Below are 24,182 nucleotides of genomic sequence, written 5' to 3'. Positions count from 1 at the left end.
GATTTGGCATTGATTTCTTGGATCAAAGGCACAGGCAACAAAAGAAAAAATAGACAAATTGGACTTTATGAAAATTAAACATTATGCATCAAAAGACACTATCCACAGAGTAAAAAGACAACCCACAGAATGAGAGAAAATATTTGCAAATCATACATCTGATAAGGGATTAATATCCGGAATATATAAAGATCTCCTTAAACTCAACAAAGAATAAACAACCGGATTAAAAACTGGGGAAAGGACTTGAATAGACATTTTTCCAAAGAAGATATATTATGGCTAAAGATACTCAACATCACTAATCATTAGGGAAATGCAAATCCAAACTACAGTGAGATGCCCCCTCACGCCCATTAGATGGCTACTATCAAAAAACCAGAAAACAGCAAGTGTTGATGAGGATGTGGAGAAATTGGACCCCTTGTGCGCTGTTGGTGGGAATGTAAAATGAAACATCCACTGTGGAAAACAGTATAAAGTTTCCTCAAAAAATTAAAAATGAAATTATCCTATGACCCAGCGATACTACTTCTGGGTATATCCCTAAAAGAACTGAAAGCAGGGCCTTGAAGAGATATGTGTATACCCATGTTCACAGCAGCATTTTTCACAACAGCTAAGATGTAGAAGCAACCCAGGTGTCGATGAATGGATAAGCAAAATGTGGGATATTCATACAATGGAATATTAGTCAGCCTTAAAAAGTAATGAAATTCTGACACATGCTACTACACGGATGAACCTTGAGGACATCATGCTCAGTGAAATAAGCCAGTCACAAAAAGACATACTGTATGATTTCACTTATGTCAGGTACTTGCAGTATTCAAAATCATAGAGACAGAAAATAGAATATGGTTGCCAGGGGCTGGGTTGAGGAGAGAATGGGGAGTTATTGTTTAATAGGTATAGAGTTTCAGTTTTAGATGAAAAGGGTTATGGGGATGGATGGTGGTGATGGTTGCACAACCATGTGAATGCATTTAATACCACTGAACTGTACACTTAAAAGTGGTTAAGGTGGTAAATTTTATGTTATGTGTATTTTACCACAATAAAATAAGGAGAAACAAACAACAAAAATCAATGATGCCATTATAAGGTACTGAGATTTTGAGAACAGATTTTGATGAATTGCTAAGGCAGCAAAGCCATTAGGGAGGAATTGATTTGTTCTGCTTAATCTGATACAAGAATCGTGGCTAAAATGGTCTTAAATAGTCTTGAGTGGCTTGTCATTCATAGGCAACAATGTATGGACAGAGAGAGGAAGGGATAGTGCCAGTAAGATGGTCTAATTAGTCCTAATGACTGCAGCGATCCAACTGGAATTGCCTGATAAGGAGTGCACCCTTATTATCACACCCTGCACACCTGTCCCTCTTCCAAGAGGGTGAAGCCTTGTACTAAGAGCTTGTGACGATTTATTGGAGGTGGTGAGAAGCCTTAAAGTGGAGAGCCAGCGTGCCTTGCCTCCTCGTTGGTTAGTGGAGTTAATACCAGATCTTCAGTGATAGCATGAGGCCTGCTTGTGGCCCCAATTCCAGTTATCTCTGAGGCAAAGGGTATGAGCTTGCAGATACATACACACACATGCGTGGAGCCCTCCTGTGGCAGGTCAGGAGCAGCCTAGGAAGCAGGCAGCCCTGGGGCAGAGCGGGTGGGGGTCCCCCAAGCCCATGCTCCCTTTGGACTTTTTAGCTGCATAAGCCAGAAAATGCTTGATGTTTAGACCGTTTATGTGTGTGTGTTTGTAACTAGAATTGGGAAGTGTCCTGACATAATTAGTTGTGTGCCATTAATATGTGTAATTTTGAAAAAAATCAGATGGTGGCCCAGTCATTTAGACAGTAATCCCCAATCTTTTCTCCAGGCAGGAAATGGACAATGCTGAAACTCTGCGAATAATTCTTGATGAGAGGCTACTCACCTTTTCAGAGCCTTGCTCATAGCCTGACACATCATAGCAGTTAACACTCTGTGCTGAACAAACAAAGGAAGAGCGAACCACTGAATGGAAAACTAGCAGTGGGAGAGCTGGAGCAGAATCCCCAGCTCTTAGCGTCCGTGGTGGTTTGGGATAGCTGCACAGGCAGTCGAGAACTCGCCCTCAGCTACCCAGGGTTTCTCTGGACACCTGGGTCCTTCAGCAGATCATCAGTGTTTGAAAGCCAAGTAATAAAGGATATCAGGGGAAGATGGGCCTCAGGTACTCAGCCTGGTACAGGTCGGGCCTCGGGAAGCTGCATGACATGCCTGGGGTCACTTGGCCCACAGTGTGCGTCCCTTCACCAGGACCTGTGACCCCTGGCACTGTCTTGAGTGTCCTGCACTTCCCACGCTCATTTCCACCATCCTCAGAAGTCCACCTGCAGCTGGCGGATCACATGTGGCCATTTCTACCATCCTCAAAAGTCCACTTATAGTGGGCAGAATATGTATGGCCTTGCAAATCTGTTCCTGGTGTTGAAGGGGTCACCGCCTCCCAAGCCCATCTCAGGGCTGGACCCATGCAGGTGCAACAGGAAGGCTAGGGCTCTATGTCAAGCCCAGGGAGGGGCCCAGTGTGGGGATGTGGGATGAGCAGTGTGAGCAGCCTGAGCTGGGCTTCCGTCCACAGCCTCCCTCTGGAGCACTATCCTCACACATGGAGGCCAAGGGAGCCCCCAAGGCCGATTTCCGAGCCAGTGGAGGGCCCTGCAAGTGGGCCTTGAGATCCGGGTGGGTGGTTACCAGGAGGTTCAGAGATGGAGGCAACCTGTGGACACACCAATATGGGAGGTGGAGGGAAGGCTACTGAGGGGCCTCTGGATCTCTTGTCTCTTTACAGCCTCTGTACCCTGAAGCTTCCTGGGCTTCTGTCTGGGCTGCAAACTTAATCTGTCCCATCCCAAACCTCTAGTTTTGTGTGTCCTGGGAGGGACCATCCAGCAGGTTAGGCTCTAGTGTCTGTCATGGGGACAGCCTCACTGAGTGGTGGTCTGACCCTATGACTCCAATTTCTTACCATGAGGAGGTTCTGCTGCCAAAGCATTGAAGCTCTGCATGATTATCTGCAGTATTTAGTTCTGAGGGGTACCCATTGGTAACTCAAGCATCTGCCATGGCATACAGAATCTCCACCATTGCTTTGCTCAGCTGTTGATCCACGAGCATGCATCACCACCTCACCTATGTCTTATTTGTCAGATCTCCCCCACAAACGTTTTGGGTGGTCACTTTATATGGACACTGTAGATGCTGGGTAGACACAACACCCTTTCCTGGAGGAGGTGGAGTGGGGCTTGGACAGAGGATGACATGCTGTGGGTGGAGTGCACAGGTGGCTGTGGATTCTAGAAATGGCAAATCACTCAGCAGAGCACGAAGGAGCCTGGGCGCTTCCTAAAGGAGGCAGTGCCCCCGAGAGCAGATGTGAGGCTGGTCTGCTGCCCAGGGGAGTGCTGGTCCCTGGTTCCAGCGCCTGGTGTGGGGAGGGAAGCGGTGTGGTGGGAAATAAGGACAATTCTCCTCTTTCACCTCTGCCTCTCTTGGCCCTGAAAGGAGGGGAGGGGACCCAGGCTCCATTGCCGCAGCTGTGCCCCGACACCTGATTTACAGGTGCCCATGTTAGCAAGGAGCCCACCTTGACCTGTTTTAACACGGGGAGAATTTATTGCTTTTTTCCTGATGTCAAAGATGCATTTGTTTCTCTGCACTGAACCTTCCTGACAGGAATGACAGCCCCTCGAGTACTGCAGCCCTGAGATGCAGCCGTGCTCCTGGGGGGCCTATGTCTGCTGCAGATCAGATCCCGCCTCCAGCCTGCTGGACACGTGGCAGCTGTCCCTTGTGGGGTCACTCAGTGTTCCCTCTCTTCTAATTGCTCCCTGTTCATTCGTGCTCTGCTGCTGCCATCTGCTTTGCCGTAGAGATGCGTGGAAGGAGCTGCTTTTTTTCTGTCCTGCTGCTTCCCCACCCATTGATTTTCCTTCGTCAAGTGCTTGTTTGCTGTGAACAGACAGTCTCCCCACCTGCCTGTCCCTCCATCTAGTGCAACCTCAGACCAGGGCTGCTGGACACCTTTAGTCCTTGCCATGGGAGTCAGCACACACAGGGTGTTGGAGCTGCAGGGGTGACACCTGATCCTCCAACCAAGCCTTTCCTTTCCTAGAAGGGAATTGCACTGATGTGCCCAGGGCCACAAGCCATTAGCCTCAGAAGGAGATTCATGATGGAACCCTCTACCTCATTTTGGGGAAGGGTTTAATTTTATCCGACAAATATGGACTGAGCCCCTATCATGTAAGATATTGGGACTGCAGTAGTGCTGTGACACTGAGTTCTGTCTCTGAGGTGTTTGTTCTCCAGAGGGGCATTTAGATTCTTACTAATTTAAATTTGTGTGGTTGCAGACTTACCAGAATGGAGAGTGGGGGGTATGTTAGCATAGACACAACGGCATGAGCACCCCCACTTCTGGGAGTCCAGTTAGCATTCTGAGGCATCTTGTCTGAGCTGTGGGACTCACCTTCCTGCCTGAACACACATGCATGGAGGCTGCGTCCCCAGGTTGGCCTATTTAGGCTGGCGCTGAGGTATGTGCCTCCCTAGCACAGAAACCTGAGTCAACCCTCAATGCCCAGGGCCTGTGAGATATAAGTATGGTTATCCTGAGTGCTCTCTGCACGTGGGACTCTGGAATTCTTCCCAGGTCCTCAGTTCTCCCAGCCGTTTTTTGGAGTGAGTGCTGACTGTGCCGAATTCTCCATTTCTTCTCTCTTCTCCCTGAGTGATGTGCCTTTCCCATGCCCTGCTGGACACCGACCGGATCCTTCTATCCCAAATATCTCTGATTTTACTGAAAGCAGGGACCAATGCAAACATCCCAGGTCCATCATGTGCTGGGGCGTCTGCAGTGTTCTGGGTTGTGTGCGACCTTCCAGTTGTTGTCCCCGGCTCTCTTCACTCCCGCATGTCAGAATCCCCATCCATTCCATAAGTACAGCTGCTTTATCTTCTCATTATCTGTCTCCCAATCCTTTGAAGCCATGTTTTAGAGATAGTTTTCAACACTAAAATATATTAAGGTATTTTACTAAATATAAATTTTTCCACAAGAATTTATTATGGTTATTGAACTAGTATTTCCCCTGCCTTCATGACAATAGGGGCTCTTTAGTAGAATGCAATCATAATTGTGACATGGGGTACCAGGGACCTGGAACGTCCTGCATAGCCAGGACGTCCCTTGGCCCTGACCGACCTCTGTGTGAGTCTCCTCCAGGTACTGCCTTCACTCCCACATCCCGTCAGGGTCCAGCTCCTTCTGTTGTGGTAGCAGAACAGGAAATGAGCTTCCAGGTTATTTTCTCCTCTAAGGAGGTTTTTAAAGACTTTTCGCTGCTGGAAGAATGGGAAGCAGCAGAGTGAGAACAACAAATGAGGAATGAAATCTCTCATCTCACGCCTTTCCAAATCTCACAGGGATGGAGCCTGACTCTGCCTGTCTTTGATCCATGTTTCTGTACATCTGTCAGAACCTCATGAGTTCTAAGAACCTCTAGGCCACTTGGGATCATCGCTGCCACCTGCAACACCCATCCCAGCCCCTGACTGTCCTCCACCCTCCCTCAGAAGGTTTCCTGCTTTCTATTCTCTATCTTGCAGCATATGTAAGGCCAGCCCTCATAATGATGGGCCTTCCGGCCAGCAGAGGCTAGAGCAGGACCCAAGTGCAATTTCCCTGGAGGGAATCCAGGTTTACTGCCTGCTCAGCTTTTACTCACAAAGGGAGAATATGCTAGATCCAGGGTATTTTTCACAGGATCTGTGGGAGAGTGGGGGTTGGGTATTATTGGTTGGTATTTGAGAAGCTCACTCAGAGCAAGGACTGCCAAGAGACCTGCCGTGACCAGCATGGCAGGTGCGGGACAGGCAGTGTCTTTGTGGACAGGGCACTTTGTGGTGTGGAGGAAGCTCTGTGGAGCTCAAAGCCTGACTTGGTGTAAGAGGCTTCAGGGGCAATGAGCAGAGGCATCGCGTCTGTATTTGCAGCTGCAGGGGTGGGCACCAAGTCCAGTGGCTCACAAGGTGCTGCCCACGGTGGGAGACTGGCCTTGCAAGGATGAGAACTTCCAATCATTCTTCGTTTTGGTCTTAGTTGAAACCAGAGACCAGAGGTTAATGCAGTTGTTGTTTTTCTTAGGTTTGTGTTGACTTGGCCCACGCAACATTATGATGCCAAGATGGCTGTGAGTCTCAGAGAAATTGACTTGAGCGATCATGAAGTGATCTCATTGATTTTTGTGGCTGTTACTTTCTTGCAGTGATATAAAGAGATTTTTCTGTCAGATTTTTGAGGAGCTGTTTTCCTGGAAAACATACAGCAATACAACAAAATAAAAACAAAACTGAAAATCTACCAACCCCAAGTGTGGAGATAATAGGGAAGCATGAATGTTGTTTACAAATGCCTGCTCTATCCATGTAAAGTAGTGCATGGGTTTATGCTCCTGTTAAAAATGTGATCAACTAGAAGGACCTGCAGCTAGGATATACAACTATGTACGGGGGAGATTTGGGGAGATAAAGCAGAAAAAAAAAAAAGAAGATTGGCAACAGTTGTTAGCTCAGGTGCCAATCTTTAAAAAAAAAAGGTGATCAGGTCAGTCCAAAGGTGATCAAGATAATGGCTTCAAGAGAAATATCGATCAGCTATACCTTTTCTTTAGGCAAAATTCACGAAATTTGTGCAGTCTATTAAGTTTGGTTGTGTTAGTATGTCTAAAGATTATGTTTCAGGCTATGAGAAAGAGCAGTGGATACACTTTTAGAAGTTTTTCCTGTCTGGCCCTTTGTTTCTTGGATTATTTACATAAAAGCATCTACCTGAATAGGGTATTACTTTCTCTACTTAGCCTCCTGACATGCAAGGCAGTACAGGTGCAGTGCATGTGTAGTTTTATTTTAAGTAGGTGTGTTATAGTCAGGGCAGATTTTTAATATTACAGGTAGTTTGAGATTCTTAGTAGTCTGGCAGATGCTGATGCCCTGGCCCCGGCCCTTTCAGGGCGTATCCTACTGTACAATCCTTTGGCTTTGCTCCCTGATGAGACTGAAAGTGCCAGAGGACTAATGAGCTTGGCTCCCCTATTCTCTCACCACAGGAGCCCTGACCAATGGCAAAGGAGGGGGTGTATAAATACTCCAGCCACTCCATGCCTTGGGAGGGATGATTCTGAGGTGTGTGGTAATTTTAGTGTCCGGAGTTCCATGGGGTTAAACTCCAGGCACCCAGTGATAGCTGGCTTGACAGTCCACCTGTTATTGAAAAACTTACCTTCCTGTCTGCCTTCCCCAATATGGGTATTTCTTATTTCAGAGTCTGCTTCTGGGGGAACAGAAACAATGACAAAAGTTTGTCCAGTGAAACAGCTGAGTGGGATTGCCTATATTGACATCACTGTCAATAATTCCCCAAGTGCCCATGGCTCCCAACCAGCTTCTTGTTGCCTCATTATTAAATATGAGCAGGAATCCCAGAATGACCAGACATGTGTAGAAAGCGTATAATGAAATACAGGAGCCCAGAGAAACACACAGAAGACAATGTGAAATAAACAGAGACTACGGAAAATAGGCAAACAAGTAAGACGTTTATAACTCTGGGGAAACAAAAAGGAGTATAAGAAAGGAATACTAATCACAATATACTATATGCCCTCACTGGGAATAGCATTTACAAAGTCATAATATTGTAGGTGTATAATACCAACCTGATGAAAATTATAACTAAACTGGGGCAATAGAGAGTGAGTGAGTGTGTGTGAGAGAGAGAGAGTGTGAGTGTTGGATGCAGTGATGTGTGATGAGGCGGTAGGTCCCCATCTTCCCTAGTAGGAAGTCCAATAGATAATGCCTAAATCTGAAAAATTGAGAAGTAGCAATGCAAGTGTGTCATTCAGAGATATGGAGATAAAAACCAAGAGAGTCAATTAGATGAGTTGAAACTGCTTGCCTCTGGGGAGTTTTAAAGGGGTGGGGAGTAAGAGGGTTAGAGGTTTGCTTATTTTCTTAACAAGACTTAGACTTTTCAAACCATCTGCGTGTTATGATGTTGAAAAATAAATCCTGAAATAAGAGGAGAGAGGTAACTTTGACAGCAGCAGCAACAACAAAAAATGAAACAAATACAAGTTATGTATGTTCTCTTTGTTCTTGTTCCAACAAATGTGTTTATTAACCTCTGCCAACAGTAGAAGTGATGGTAGTCGTTGCGCCAGCACTAATGATAGACTGGTGGACACCGCCAGCCCCCGACTTTTCACTGGGTGCTGAATAGTGCGGTTGGTAGAGTCAACTGGCTCTTTAGTAGATGGGCAGCCAGTCCTCAGCACCATGTCCACCCTCGGATGGCTGTTTGGTGTAAACACAACCTAGTGATGGGGACCTCTCTTTCTGATAGGATGACAATATCTAGCACTTATTGGGCATGGTCAGTTTTGCTATTGCACTTGTTTTGAAATTACGGATTTGTTCCAATGTGATTGATATGTTGAGGGAACACTTTGAGTGGAATGTGAATTTTGGGTTATGCATGACACTGATATTTTGCTAGTGTGGTTGAAGATTCACGAATAGATATGTTGAGTTTGACCACTTTCCTGGAGGACCATGTGAATGTACAGAAATGTCCACACTAAAGAATCCTTAAGGTATTTGAATCCCCTGACCTCAAACTCAGATGGGTCTCATTTTCTTTTTTCTTTTGTGTTTCCAGGTCTCGGTTTTCACTCTCTGAGTGACCTCTCTCTGACTTCCTGCTCCCCATTGCTATCATGGGCACTTGTCAGTTCACAATTTACAGCGTGACTGCTAGGTGACACCATCCTGTTTGTGCATTTTAAAGGGCGCTTAGTTTTGGTCTGTTTTGCATGTGTGTGTGGTTGCTTTTGTTTCATGGCTATACTTTTATTCACTGTTTCTTGTTCTTTGTGGTTGAAATGCCTTAAAAGGCCTCTCTTCCCTTGAAGGTGATGAAATACAGCCTGCTAGAAATGGTATGGTGCTTGTGAGGAACTGAGGCATAGAGAGATTGAGCTTGGTTCACAAGTGGCAGAATTGAGGTTCCAAGATTCCAAGACCAGCGTCTTGATTTCATTCCACCTCTTTCCCTAGTTTACTTACGGGAGATCCAGTAGCAAGTTGTCAATATGATGTAAGAAGCTCAAATTGTGTGGCGTTTTGGCCCCCAACCTTCCTGGGCAGAATCCTATTTTGACCCTCATTTTAAGCTGGGACATGACAAGCTATTTCTCTGGGAAGGAAGGTGGGGGTCTGGGATGGGATGCGCTGTCTGGGCTACAGAGCGGGTCTCAATCCAGGCACTGGCCCTCACCATTGGGCCTCCACCGCCCCACCATGTGCTCCAAGGGCAGGTCTGGGGGGAGCCCGGTGGGGAGGAGTCCTGCTGCTGCCTGGTTATGTTGGTGGGAAGGCACTGGTGAGTGCCAGGTCCCCTTCCAAGATGCCTGGACGGGGGCTCCCAGCAGCGTCTGTTAATAGAATTAGCTTGCTGTGGTGTTTTCTGCAGGGCCCAGCTTGAGTCCTGACCCCTGCCTCTAATTTTTGGGCGGTGTCTCTGGCCTGTGACTCAGGCAGTGAGTCTCTCTAACTCTTGCTGGGTTTGAGAATTATGCAGGGAAGGGAAAAAATGGCAGAAGTCTAACTTTTGGGAGTCCAAGGCTCGGCTTAAATCAGAGATCTTACAGCAGGAGGCCTTCTGGAGTCCTAGAAGAGCAGCTGTTTCAGCAGGAGCGGGGTATGCAGGGGGAGGTGCCAGGTGCTCCCAAATGTGGAGGAGGTGAGTCTCTCCAAAGGTGTCTCACGCACCTTGTACTTCCCCTTTTTCCTGGGACTTTCAGCCCTTTGGGGCTGTTTTTGGGTTCTTGACGCCTTGTTTTGGGAATCGCTGCGTGGTTTGGCATTCATCACAGCTATGACACAGAACTTGGGGTTTGCTTCTGGTGTTGAAGTTGGAGAGCGAGCGGGGGACACACACTCGTGGCAGATTTCCTCTCTCGGTGATGTCACCCTTCTGTGCACATTTCCATGGGACTTTTTGTTTTGGACCATTTTGCATGTTTGAAACAAAGTATATATAATAACCGTTACCTCAACACAATGCTTTTATTCTGTGTTTCAGACAGCTTCTTTTTTGGGTGAAAATGCTTAAAGGCCTTTGATACTGACAGGTGAGAACCAGCCCTGGTAGGGAACAGTGTCTCCCCTGGAAGATGAGTGCTCAGCCCTGTGGACCCTAATGACCTTCCATGTGGCCCATAGCAGTGTCCCTGGGCTGTCCCCAGGCTGTCCCTCCCTGTCCCCAAGCTGTCCCTGGAGCAGCATCCCCACGCTGTCCCCAGGCTATCCTTGGAGCAGCATCTCCAGGCTGTCCTTGGGCTGTCCCTGGAGCAGCATCCCCAGGCTGTCCCCAGGCTGTCCCTGGAGTGGCATCCCCAGGCTGTCCCCAGGCTATCCTTGGAGCAGCATCCCCAGGCTGTCCCTGGGCTGTCCCTGGAGCGGCATCCCCAGGCTGTCCCCAGGCTATCCTTGGAGCAGCATCCCCAGGCTGTCCCCGGGCTGTCCCTGGAGCAGCATCCCCAGGCTGTACAGGGGCAGTGTCCAGCCTCCTCTTCTGCCTGAGAACTTGGACAACTTGGTCCCAGCAGGAGGAGGCTGCTGTGGCCAGCCTGAGCCTGAAGTGTGTCGCAGGGAGAGCTACCCACCCACAGTGCTCACCTTGGACTTGCTGGAACCTCCTGGGCAGCTTGAAACTGTTCCCTCCTGGGCCCATCACAAGAGGATCTGTCTTGTGGTCTGGGTGGGACCTGCCCTCACCCCAGTGAAAGGCCAGATGGAGGAACTGAATTCCTATCTACTTGGTGTCCTGTGGCTGGGCCCTGGGGGGAACCAGGCCCCTGCTATCCCACACCCGCTCCTCCTCCCCACATCTGGAGGGGACTGAGGGGCAGATACACCTGGACCCATCGGGGCAAGGCCAGACCCACACCTCCCATCAGGTGAGCCTGGGTACCTGGGGTTTGGCGTAAAGGACTTTACTCGGTGCCATCTTGTGGCCACTTTGTGGTATTGCAACCCTCCCACCCCAGTTCTCACAGAAGTGGGTGGAATTAATCCTACACTAGCTCCTGGAAGGGGGAGTAGAAATAAACAAAGACCACCCAAATGAAAACAGAGACTACTTATTCTGAACTGGCTGTAGCATAGGGCCAGGGACACTTTGTGGTCGCAAAGGGGAGGCCCAGATGGGCCTGATGGAAATGGCTGGTCTTGGGGCTGCAGGTGGGCAAACTGGGAGCAGTGTCCTATATGATTGATTAGGGGAGTGCATTTGGCTTCCTCTGGTTGGTCCTCACTTGGAAGCAGGGACCAAATTAGGGAAGCTGCAGTCATTGACCAAGTCCTGGCTCCTCTGGGCTGATGGCTCCTGTCCCAACATCATCATGGTGTGGCCCTGCGCCTGTATCTGTTCAGTCTGTCAGTGGGCAGCTGCACACACCAGCAGTCCAGGGCTATGTGGGATTCTGAGGCTTCAGCTCTTACCTGAGAGTCAGGTGCAGGGGCAACCCCATTCCCACAGCCTGCCCACCCACTGTTTTTGTCACTTCTCTATAGTCTTCATTGCCCTTTCCAGGGAATTAGAAGTTTTGATGTTTATTTTTCTTCTGCAATAGAAAAAGTTTCTCTATTCACTTAGCTGACTTCTGTGTCTTATTTCCTTTCTGTGCTTTGAGGGGTGGCACCAAAGCAGAGCGTGCTTGGTGGTTGGTGGTACCTATGTGGGAGGGAGGCTTGGGCATGTGTGGCTGGAGGAGAGCCCATTGGCCACAGTTTCTGCATGGCCTCCTTTGCCTGCCCTTGGAGCTGTTGAGCAGTTCCCTCTCTTAGCCCAGTGTTTCTCCTCCTAGGCAACACCACCCGTGGCAGGGCCCGCCCTGCAGCCTGAACTCGGCCTTGGGTTTCACTTGGAAGATTTCTACTTGTCTTCAGGTCTCCTCTTCTATGCTGCCTCCTCTTGGAAACCTCCGACTCCTCTGGATTTGGGAGCCTTTCTCTTCCGTCTCTTGTGCTCCCAGTGCACCTTCATTTTAGCAGCTATGTCTGTACTCAACAGGCTGGGACTCTAGGGGGCCAGCCCTCCCTGTGAGCCTTCGCCTCCCCCAGGTTGCAGGGTTTTGATGGGAAAGAGCTGGGGGCAGAGCCCTCCCAGAGCTGTTGAAACCCCTTGGTTAGGATTGGGGTTGTGTGCTGGGGCTGGGGAGAAGGGAGATTGTAGAAGGTGACATAAGTTGAATGCAGGCTGCATTATACCTTTTTTGAGAAGCCAATAAACGATATTGCGTCATGAAGAGCCGGAGCTTTATTGCTGTGCGTCCAATTACACATCATAATTCTGTCTTTACGAGTATTAGGTAATTAGGTTATAATGAACACCATTAGAGTAATTACACCATTTGGAAGAATCACCCAATAAGCCATGAGAAATTGCTTTGAAAAACAAGAAAGTTTATCTGATGAAAATTACGTTTGAAGAATTTCAGTTCCAAGGTGCAGATTCACCAAAGTAAGAAATCCACAGCAGTGTTAACCCCCACAGACACCCAAGCAGGAGACCTGTGCATTGTCTCCAGGAAATGCTTTAATCCTCCAAATGACATGCTAAATATTGTCTTTCCCACTGTGAACGGTTTCTGCATCGTTTGTTTGGGGGGCGGAGGGCATCCAGCTTGGCACACGGCCCATTTTGTAGGGCGGCTCCTAGAATGGACTCCCCAGTGCACCCCTCAGTGCTTTTGTTTGAGAAAACCAGGCTGAACTTTGATTTCTTAGCGTGTGAGTTGGAGACTGTGCTATGTACACTTGACCTTTCTAAACAACATTTAGGTTTCTTGGATGTTTGCAGGATTTTCAACTTGAGGATTTCAGGCTAAAAGAAGCCACTGGGGTGAGGGGGAGGCGGGGGTGTAGATGGTGTTAGAAATTGTGGTGTTGAATGTTTCCAAGCTCTGTTCTCTTTCTGGCCCCTCTCCTTTCTGGTAAAAATTAATGAGTGTGACCAGGATTCTCTTTGGGGTACAGGAAGCCCCTACGAAGACAAGGATGAGGATGGTTCCTCCTTCTTTTCCAGGGCCCTTGGAGAGGGAACTAATGTAGTCGAGCACCCCTAGATGACATCCCTCTCTTGTTAGGGCAGGGCTTTCTGCACCATTACAATGAGAAGACTGTGGGGAGGTTGAGAAAGGTTAAGCAGTTTGTCCCAGATGAGGCCATGCATCTGGACAGTTGCAGAGCACAGTCCCGCTGCCAGCCCTGTGTCCTCATCACACTTTCTGCCTTAATGGAAGAAAGGTATTCTCCAAGTTCCACCCAAGTGGCTGTGTCGGGGAGACAGCCTCCGAGACATGTGAGGTGGCTTAGGAACGTGACCTGAAAACCAGGGCGGAGGCACCGGCAGAGTCCCGGGCTCAGCTTTGTATCTTTGTGGTTTGATGTAGAGAAACTCTACCTTTCTGCAGCGTCTCCATGTGATGGGGTCCTAGCGGACTGAGTCACACTGACACAGGCCAGTGACCCCAATGCTGAGCAGGCACTGGGGCAGTCCCACCCCGACGTGGGCTGCCACCTGGGACTCTTAACTGACTGGAGATGTCTTTCTGTGACCCGGCAGCAGGAGGCCCTTCTCACAGCAAGAGGAGTGTCTGGTGGAGCCATGCATACCCAGACAGTACTGGACAAATGGGTGAGCCCCCACGTTCTGCTTTTTCTTTTGAGGAAGATTACCCCTGAGCTAACATCTGTGCCCATGTCCCTCTATTTTATATGTGGGACACCTGCTGCAGCATGACTTGATAGTGGTGTGTAGGTCCATGACTGGGATCTGGACAGGTGAACCCTGGGCTGCTGAAGTAAAGCATGCAAACTTAACTGCTATGCCACTGGGCCAGGCCCCCCCCCCCTTTTTTTTTTTTGCTGAGGAAGATTGGCCCTGAGCTAACATCTGTTGCCAATCCTCCTTTTCTTTTGCTTGAGGAAGACTCGCCCTGAGCTAACATCTGTGCTAATATTTCTCTATTTTGTGTGTGGGTTGCTGCCACAGCATGGTTACCAATGAGTGGTGTAGGTCCATGCCCAGAATCTGAACCCACAAACCTGGGCCACTGAAGCAGAAGCGCCAAACCCAACCCTTATGCAATGGGGCCAGACCCCCACTTTACACTTCTCATGCGAGCTGATGTATTAAGAGATTAGTTGGTTTTGTTCCCCATGTTATTCAGACACTAATTCTGAGATGAGGCCCTGTCTTGCAGTGTGTGGATACCTTCTGCTTTCAGCTTCCCATGTTCACAGCCGTTGGTGATGCAGAGATGGACCCTGGTGAGCTGGTGCTCCCACCAAGTGTCCCCCACCTCCCCAGCATGTCCCCCCAGTTCCCTCTCTTTGGGGTGCCGAGCCAGGCTCTTGTCCCTTGGTGAAAGGTCAGCCCTGTCCACACAACCCCCTTTCTGGGTGTACCCCTCACTGACCCTCACAACCCACCAGGTGCAGTGTTGTCTCTGCAAGGCTTCCCTGCATCGACCGGCCCTGAAATGCCCATCATAACCCCCCTGTAACTGCCCAAGGGGACTTCGCTGTCTGTCAGTCCAGGACCTGACCAAGGCTGGTCTTAGCTCACAGTAGGGCTCTTGTCTGTCCCGGTGCCAATTCCCAGGAACCCACTTCTGGTAGGAGTGGTGTGGCCTGAAGGTGTCCTCATTTTTGTCCTCGCTTTACCTGGAGTGCAGCTCCTGCCCCACCTCTACTGACCACCAAGCCTCTGGGGTCCAGCATCAGGTCGCCCTCCCTTACTGGACCACGCAGCTCTTAGAACCATTGGAATCTCTGAGTGATACATAAGAGTGTCTTCTGTGTGCTAATGAGATGGCTGGGGACCCCCGTATGGCTTCAGGATGGGGGCTGGTCCCCAGAAAGACCACAGCATGATTAGAGGATTGGAACTTTCAGTCCCACCCCCTGACCTCCGGAGAGAAGAGAGGGGCTGAGGTTGAATTAGTCACCAATGGCAGATGATTTAATCAATCATGCCTATGTAATGGCACCTCCATAAAAACCCCTAAACAACAGATTGGAGAGCTTCTGGGCTGTTGAACACTGGAGGTGCTGGGAGGGGGGTGCCTGGAGAGCACATGGGAGCTCCCCGACCCACGTGCCTGGCCCTGTGCCTCTCCTGCATCCGGCTGTTCCTGAGCTGTACCCTTCATAATAAACTGGTAATCTAGTAAGTGAAGTACTTTACTGAGTTCTGTGAGCCTTTCTAGCAAATTACTGGACCTGAGGAGAGGGGCATGGGAAGCCCTGACTTACAGCCCGTCCATTAGAAGTTTGCGTACCATGGGACTTATGACTGGTGTCTGAAGTGGGAGGCGGTCTTTTGGGGCTGAGTCCTTAACCTGTGGTGTCTGCAGTAACTCCACTATTGATTTGATTTGATTAATTCAATGCAGTCGGAATTGATTAAATTGTTGAACATCCAGTTGGTGTCAGAGAAACAGAGAAATGGTGTGGGAAGAGACACCACGTATTTGGTTTTGGGGAAAATAATCTCAGACTGTGCTTTTGGAAATTGCCAGTATTTTTGTTTTTGTTTTTAATACTTAAGACATACATCTTGAGGGAGTTAGCAATATAAAGTGCTTTATCATCATGTCCTAATGAGTGAAAGGAGAATGAGTGTCTCAGGGCTCATGAAAGGGGAGATGACTGGGCTTTAGCAGCCATGGGTGGGCAAGGCTGGAGTTGGCTTTGGAAGACCAAGAAGGCTCTAGATGGGCAGAGAGAAGAAGGACTTGCCCATGCTAGGGACAGCAGAGCCAAAGCCAAAAGATGAGAACAAATGTAGAGGGGATGTGACGTGCCAGCTGCCATTTGCGTGAGTGAAAATAAGTAAAATAAATAGAGCAGCCCTTTATGGCCCTTCCTGCTGTGTGGATTCCATGTTGAAGTTCACAATTTGGCCTGGCACCCAAGCCTCTGATTTGAATATTAGGATGCGGTAGTGGGGATGATGAGAAGTTATGGGCCCTCTCTAATGCCAGAGAGGCAGGGGTCTTGGATATTCCTCAGTGAAGCTCACTTGTTCACTTGGAATGTGAGGGAACGAGCTAGAATCAGTTAGGCTGCTGTGGGACCAGGAAAAGAATGAGCTGCTGGCTGAGAGTGTACGTGATGGGGCGTCCATGCCAGGTGGAATTTTTCAGACTTGCTTTATGGGGCACTTGGCAGAGATGAGCTTGGCTGGGTGAATGCGGTTTTCAGGAAGAACTTCCCCCGTGCCATTAAGATATTTGTTCATCCTGGCTTTGCTCATGAGACTTGAGATGTCAAGTAGAGGTGAAAGACTGCATTCCTCTAAATGGAAGAGAGCAGGAGAGACAGAGGCTTTCAGTAGAGAACGTATTAATGAATCAGGTAACAGTCCTCCAGAAGGATGAGTGGGTTGCTACGCTGCCTTGCTCGAGGTGGACAAGCGTGCTCCTTGTCGACATCTACACGACAGAAGTCTATACCTGACTTGTGAGGTCTCAGTCACACAGGACTAACATTACTGTGTTCAGTTCAGACTGGGGATGGTGTTTTGTTGCTTTTGCAACTAAAGAATCCCAACCACTGCTGCAGCAGAACCAGTTGAGGGGGAGGGTGGAGGAGAAAGATGCTCTGGGTTTACTTGTGATGCAAGGAATGCTTGGGCATGATTAGTGCACTCAGACATAGATTCTTTATGATGGATAAATTTCTTGTCTCTTTTCCTTGGTGTGGGGAGAATATTACAAACAAGTGGAAAAGTACATTCTAAACCTGCGTAAATTGATGTGCTGCGGGTCTACACCAACACCAGGAAGAAGGGTAAGGCTGGAGTGGAGGCTGACCATCCTAGAAGAATCCATCAGACTTTTGTGATCAATTTAGTAATAGATATTGTTGGAGGAAAAGAAAAACACTCATAAAACCACAATGAAATATCAACCAACTACAGAAATATATGTGCAATAGATGAGAGAGCTCCAAAATAGCATAAGAGTGTTCCAGTTTCTCCAAATTGTATTTAATTCCCCTTGTAATACATCTAATACACCTCACTCTAAAAACATGAAAAATAAGGAAAACAACAATAAAAAATCACTCCCAATATCATCTTTGTCCCAAACACCAGCAGTAGCTGCAGAAGCGATGTTGATTGCAGAGATAGAGAACCCAGAGGGCTGGGACATGTTTATCACCTCCACATGACAGTTGGCAGATTGTAAATTTACATTTGGTGATGGGGGTTGTTTTTCTTACAGTATGTACTGAGGATTGAGGGATTGTTTTAATCAAAGGCTAAGACAGAATTGCATCTCAAAAGACTCATCTGACCTCATTCTTGGATCGAGTACTTTATAGTGTCTGTAGTTGTGTCGAGGTTGCTGTGAGGGTTTCCTGGGTTATTATCCCATGGGGTGAGAAGAATGAGCTGGAATGAAGTGCTGCCCTCACGAAGTGGAGAGGTCACCATGCTCAGAACCAGTGCTGTGGAGCAGTACTGAGCCCCACCATAGCCCAGTAAGTGTAGGCAAAACAAAGAAATGGAAATTTTTCTATCAAATTTGGGGGCAGAAATCTTTGATAGGAGTACTTTAAAGCACACTTAACTTTGGGAGCAATTTTGATAGGAAACAGGTGATCTGAATTTTCAGGAGAACGGCCTCAAGTTTCTCTTCATTTTCCTATTTGGACACTGCCTGGATGGCCAGTGTCATAATCCTGGTCCATCCCCATCTTAGAGGACAGAGTTACCTCTGATCTGATGGTGTAGGACCTTCTTGGCTCAGGGGCTGCCCACAGATGTCACCATGCAATATCTCAACAAAACCTCAGCGTGGTGGCATCAGTAATTCTTGGCCACTGTTACCCGGAAAAGGACATTTTCTGAAACTTGAAAATGAAAGACTAAATAATTTGGCATTCTAATCACTGAGAACAATGGTATTATGATCCTGATGGTAGTGGCTCTGATTTTCGGTTAAGCAGGATGTTTCATGTTTGCCCAGGCAAGTTTGTGATTTTCCATTTGATTGCCTCCAAACAGCTCTCTTTGATTGGCATACAATGAGATGGTTTTCATGGAAATAAAAACAGAAGTGAATTCTGCTTTGGTTGTTTTGTGTTTACCTTTAGTGTTTCTTCAAATCCCTTCAAAGCTGAAATTTCATCAGAGTGAATTTTCATGGGTGCAAGTAAAAACAAGATTCTCTATGAAGTGTTGCCTTAATTGAAAAGCAGCAAAACAGGATACCAGGACTCTGGTCTCTGGAGCTGCCCCCAGGACTTTATAGGAAAGCAGCTTTTGTTATCATGGGACTCAAAGAGTGTTGGCCTATGCGGAAGAACTTGGTTCTTGTCTGTATTACCAGAAAAGAATAAGTTGTCTCATCTTCCTGTTCAATATTCCGAGGGCATTGGCAGAGAGTAAGAAATGGAAACTCAGAAAGAAGAAAACCTCATCCTGGACTCTTAAAGTAGCACTCCAGTGAATGCCACTGCTATGAGGATGTGGAGGCGACATTATTGATCAGCAAAACCCATTCACTGCATAGTTATGTGCTAATATAAATTATGTTTGTTTGAGCTTGGACTCATGAAGATGTCTTTTGAGAATTAGTCCTTCTTGTCTGTACCTTTTACAATAAAGGCATATCCACGAGTTAGGTATAATCAGTTTTTGGTAAATGAAATTGATTTTAAAAATACAGATGGGCCTTACTTAAGCATATAGAGTTTGGAGTGATTTTTGATAAAGTGAAGGCTCACTGTTTCCCACAAACACATTTCTGGCTTAATCTCTCCTCTGAATTAGGGTTCTATTATTTAAAACTCATTTGTCTTGATTTAAGCAGTGTTCTTCCTCAGTATTCATGTTGTGCACTTTGGTCTATGTTGCAGAGATCTCTAACTGTTAAGAGACCCTCCCCCTCACTATGGGTAACTGAGCTTGGTAGGAAAAACCTTTGGAAACTGGATCATTGCTTCTGCAGTCCTAAATTAATAGCTTTTACAGCCCGTGGTCCTAGCAGCTTGGGTAGGAGTTTCCAATGTTGTTTGTGCTGCCAAGAGACATGGTGGAAAGTGGTTGAGAGGTCCTGTCTCGTTTCCAGGCTACCGTGAATCCTCAAAATTAGTGGACTTCTCTGTTCTGCTTTGAGAAAGTGTGACACTGCATAGCCTTGGCCAGGTCTTTCTCCTACACAGTGACCTCCGAGTGCTGCTCTGTGGATGATGTCATTGGACATATACACGTCAAATACTGTTGAATGAGAAAGGCGGATGCAAGATAGTCAGCACAGATAAATCATTAGAACAGGTGTGGATGATCAATGATAGAGACAGGAGATACTTAGAGTGATTCCAATGAAATTTAATGTTTGCTATGATCTCTTATTTGTAAAATCACTCATGTTCTTAATTTATTTTTTATTTATTTTTTCACTGAGAAAGATTCACCCTGAGTTAGCATCTGTTGCCAGTCTTCCTCTTTTTTTTAAATGTGAGCCTCTGCCACAGCATGGCCACTGACAGACGAGTGGTGTAGGTCTGCACCCGGGAACTGAACCTGGGCCACTGAAGTGGAACATGCCAAACTTAACTGCTAGGCCACCAGGGCTGGCCCTCACATTCTTGATTTAAAATGTTGTTCTTTTCTCTGAAAATGTTCAGAGTCAGAGTTCTCAACAGAAAGTAACAATCCAAAATAGGGAGCCTTTTAAAACAAAGGATTCCAGCCAAGTCAAATTCCTTCAATATACTCAGACTTTATGGATAATAGTAATTCTCAAATGTCAAAGGATTTAAAAAATATTAATGACCATTGCTTATCGATGTCTGTGCATCTCTTCTCAAGACATAAACTTGACAAGAAAGATGATTCAACTTGAGAGAGTGCTGTGCCCAGCTTGGTCTCCCTGTCCTCTTCTCTCATTGGTGTTCTTTAAATTCACACTCTTCTGGCACTTGAATATAGATCAATACCTTTCTTTCCTAACAATTTAAAGTTCTTCTATTGCCCTTCCGTTTTGATGACTCTATTTAGAGTATTCTTGGCTCTTGAACTTCAAATTAAACTTCTGACAGTCTGACTGGTTAACTTTTAAAATCATTTCTTGGATTCTCTGTGGGATATTTAACATCTCTGAGTCCATGTAATTAATAAGAAATTGAGAGCACATGCACAGACAAAACTCTGCACCTTAAATCGACAACTACAGGGGGCTGAGAGCGAGCTCTTCTTGAGAAGATTGTACTTTAAAATTTTAAGTATTTGTTATTTTCTGTTTTGTTATGGGGTGATATTTACATCATTGCTGTGTTCTGAAGCAAATATTGGTTCCGTAGATCATATCTAACAGATACTTTCAGTAATGGAAAAGAAATACCTTAATCCATCTGCCACTTTTGCCTCTGATTACTTTTTTGAATGAGTTATAAAAATAATTCTTCAAAGCAGTTTAATAGGAATTTTACATTAGGTCTGTCTTTTGAACTTTTGTCAGATGTTCAATTCAGGAGGTGTGTCTTCAAGGGTACCCTGATATATTAATATACACATTAATATTCTCTAGGTAGCCTGTAATGATAAACATTAATATACTCTCAGGATATTGAAGGGATTATGTATCATTTATTAATATAAGAGAATAGAGTGAGAGAGAAAAAGTTCTTTCTCCAGAAAAAGATTTATGCATCTCTTCTCTTCTTGGTGATTTCCTGAGGAGAGAAAAGGGGGAGTGAGGAGGAGCGAGAAGACTAGCATTTAAAGGACTTTTCGATTCAGTGCAGTTTCACCTACCTTACATTAAAAACTAAAAACTTAGAGAGGCTGTGTGGCTTGACCAGGGTCATAACTCCGGGGTTGGTTTTCAAAACAAGTGTCTGTGATCCCAGGGGCCTGCCATCAACCCTAGGACATGGCCTTGGGTCCTTGCTTGCCTTCCTCCACATCTTGACCCTGCACAGCTGCTTCTAGAGGGCCTTCCAGAGTCGCTGAGGCTTGTCCAGCTGTCTACAAATGTGTCCCACCCTGAGGGACCAGAGATTGGGCTCAGCTCACAGCTGGCCCACAGTGAGGGGGTCACCAAGAAGTAGATGGGAACACAGAGCCCAAACTACTAGGGGGTTTGATTAAGTAAAAAAAAAACATTGTCAAGGTCTTTTAGAGTTGCTAACAATATTTTCTGAGACAGAATAACCAATGCAGTTTATTTACTTTTAAGTCAGGTTTATTTATATAATAATATAATTTGTAAACAGTAAAATTCATTGTTTCTTAAGTACACAGTTTGATGAGTTTGGAGAAATGTGTACAGTCATACAGCCAACACCACAGGCAATATTTATAATGCTTATGTCATTCCCAAGTTTCCCCATGTCCCTTTGTAGTCAGCTCCCCATCCCCCGCCCCCTGCACCCGAGCCCAGCAACCTCTGACCTGACTTCTGTGCCTGCAGTGTTGTCTGTGTCACAGTGTTGTGTAAATGGACTCCCGCAGCATGTGGCCTGCCATGTCTGGTTCCCTTCACTCATCATAATGCTTTTGAGAGTCACACATATCATTGTAAGTATCAGCAGCTCATCTCTTTTTATGGCAAAGTGGTGTTGCATTGTGTGGATGGGCTGTATTTTTTTTATCCATTCACTAGTTGTGGACATTTGGATTGTTTCCAGTGTTCATTGTTATGAATAAAGCTGTAATAAACAGTGGCATACGATTTTTGTATAAACACATATTTTCATTTCTCTTGGATAAATAACCAGGAGGACAATTGCTGGGTCATGTGGAAAGTGCGTGTGTAATTTTATAAGAGAGGGGTGAAGGTGTTCCAAAGCAGCTGCAGCGTTTGACGCTCCCCCCAGTGAAGTGTGAGAGTGCCGGTGGGTCTACTCCTTGCCAGCACTGTATTGTGAGCTTTCCCCTCCATCTGGTGGGCCTGTAGTGGTATCTTATTGTGGTTTTAATGTCTTATGAATGATGATGGTGACCACCTTTTCATGTGTTATTTGCCATCACAACTCTTCTTTGATGAATGCCAAGACATTTTAAACTTAACTATTTCCCTATCTTGGATATGAGAATATGGGCAGATTTTATTAACAGACTATCTAGTTGTAACCATATTCATGATGATCTTCTCAGGGAAAATTGTAGTTTTTGATGGATTTAATGTCTGTGGGGTTTAGGAAGAGAAAGGATCATTTTTCGGATCCCTGGTACTACTGGCTTTAACCTCGCTAGCTGTTCTGTGCCTGGTTGCTCTCCACATTCTTCTAGACCACCTGCCGCAGACGCAGAGACATTGCCCATGTTCTCCGCAGGGTTCACAGTGCCTGGAGCTATGCCTGACCCCCAGCAGTGCCCGCCCCCTGGCACTCTGTCAGTGTTTGGTGAGTGAAGGAATGCATGAGCAAAGAGAGTCCAGGGGAGCAGACCCTCTAGTGCGTTGCCTGCCCCTCGGGGCACCTTGCGCCCGGTGCCCACATGTCTCCCCTCCAGGCCCTGCTGTGAGAGCCCGAATGACTTCCTAGGGGAGGATGCGAGCCCCTGCCTGGCATGTGCTGGCTCTTTTCTGACACGTGTGCTCTGAACGTCAACCGTGGCCTCACTGCCAAGGGGAGCTTGGCTTACACCTTCAACTTCAGCCTCGAGAGCCAGGTTCTAGAGCAGCGCAACTGTTGTAAACCCTTCCTCCATGCGCGGGTTTCCTGTCTAACCAGTTCTCTGCACAGCCAGGTACTGCCAGGCTCTGCCTTTCTGCTTTTTTGATTTTAAGCCGGAAGGGATTGTCTTCATCTTTCCCCATCTTTCATTATTTGTTGTTCACATTTTCCATTAAATTTTCATACAGTGGGAACCAGAGCGTTCCGAGTGCACAGTTTTGAGTTTTGGCAGATGCACATGCCACGTCACCCCTCGTCTGTTGAGACACAGGACACTTAAATCATCTGGAAGTTTCCTTACGCTTCTTTCCTGTCAACACCTCAGCCCCACCCAGGAAACGACTTCTCTGAGTGGATTTCTGCTGGGTGCGTTTTCTTCTTCCTGCTTCTGTCACTCAGCGTAATGGCCCAGAGAGCCATCCACGTGATTTCCTGTCTCAGTGGCTCCTGTTTATTGCTAAGAGGTACTCCATTCTATGCGTACATCACATCGTCAAATCTGTTTTCAGGTTGATGGATATTTCTTTTCTTTTTTCAGTTTTTGGCTCTTATGAATAAAGTTTTTCTGAATGTTCTTGTGCAATTATTTTTATGGACATATGTTTTCATTCTCTTGGGTAAACATCTGGGAGTGGAATTGCTGGGTTACTGGGTAGGGGTATGTTTATCTTTTAAGAACTGCAAATTGTTCCCCAAAGTGGTCATCTGTCCTGTTTTACCAGGAATGCGAGTGCATCAGTCAGCTCTGCACTCTCGTCAGCAGTGTTTTCTGTCTTTTTAGTGTTAGCCACTCTAGTTGGTATGTGGTGGGATCACATAGTGGTTTTAATTTCCATTTCCAATGGTCTGTTGGGGTATGGCTTCTTATTCTCAGCAAAAGAGCCTGCAGACCAGACAGGCAGCGTTTGAAAGCCAGCTCTTCCCTAGAGCTATTGCTAGGACCCTGAGTGAAGCGCTCAGGGTCAGACTCCATCTCTTCCTCTGAAGATGGGGATAAATAACTGTACCTATCTCAAGATAAAGGATTAGTTGTGTGAAGCACTGACTCAGGTGCCTGGTGCATAAATGTTGGTATTGTCATTACTGTATTTTTCCTGGAGTGCAACCAGTTGTTGTGTTTGCTGGTTTCTTCAGTGTCCAGCCCAACACCACCCACATAAGCATCTCATTCCTCACTCACTTACTGCATAGTTACTGGATGCTGCAGGACAGAATGTTGGGCTTGGTTACAAGGCGAGCCACAGAGAGATAGGAGCCTTCTTCCTCATGCTCTGGGTTGACAGGGGTCCTGACTTTTGCCCAGGTGAAGAATGTTTTCATTCTTTTGTTGCCAAGCTGGTCTCTACTCTTCAAGCGACTGGTCTGAAACATGA

At 46.8% G+C, this 24,182-nt stretch overlaps 1 protein-coding gene and 1 long non-coding RNA gene across 5 annotated transcripts in view; both read left to right on the top strand.

Annotated features, from left to right (window-relative positions):
• The window catches only part of PTPRN2 (protein tyrosine phosphatase receptor type N2), a 931,942-nt gene that overhangs the window by 172,660 nt on the left and 735,100 nt on the right, over positions 1-24,182 (top strand). The window lies entirely within an intron of this gene.
• On the top strand, positions 10,179-12,416 carry LOC138923937 (uncharacterized). Its single transcript, XR_011438317.1, has 2 exons — positions 10,179-10,238; positions 11,976-12,416. It is a non-coding gene; the product is annotated as an uncharacterized lncRNA (long non-coding RNA).

The sequence above is a fragment of the Equus caballus genome, chromosome 4, assembly GCF_041296265.1.
Source record: "Equus caballus isolate H_3958 breed thoroughbred chromosome 4, TB-T2T, whole genome shotgun sequence".
Taxonomy (NCBI): domain Eukaryota; kingdom Metazoa; phylum Chordata; class Mammalia; order Perissodactyla; family Equidae; genus Equus; species Equus caballus.
The sequence above is the reverse complement of the archived record's forward strand: the minus strand, read 5'-3'. Positions and strand labels throughout refer to the sequence as shown.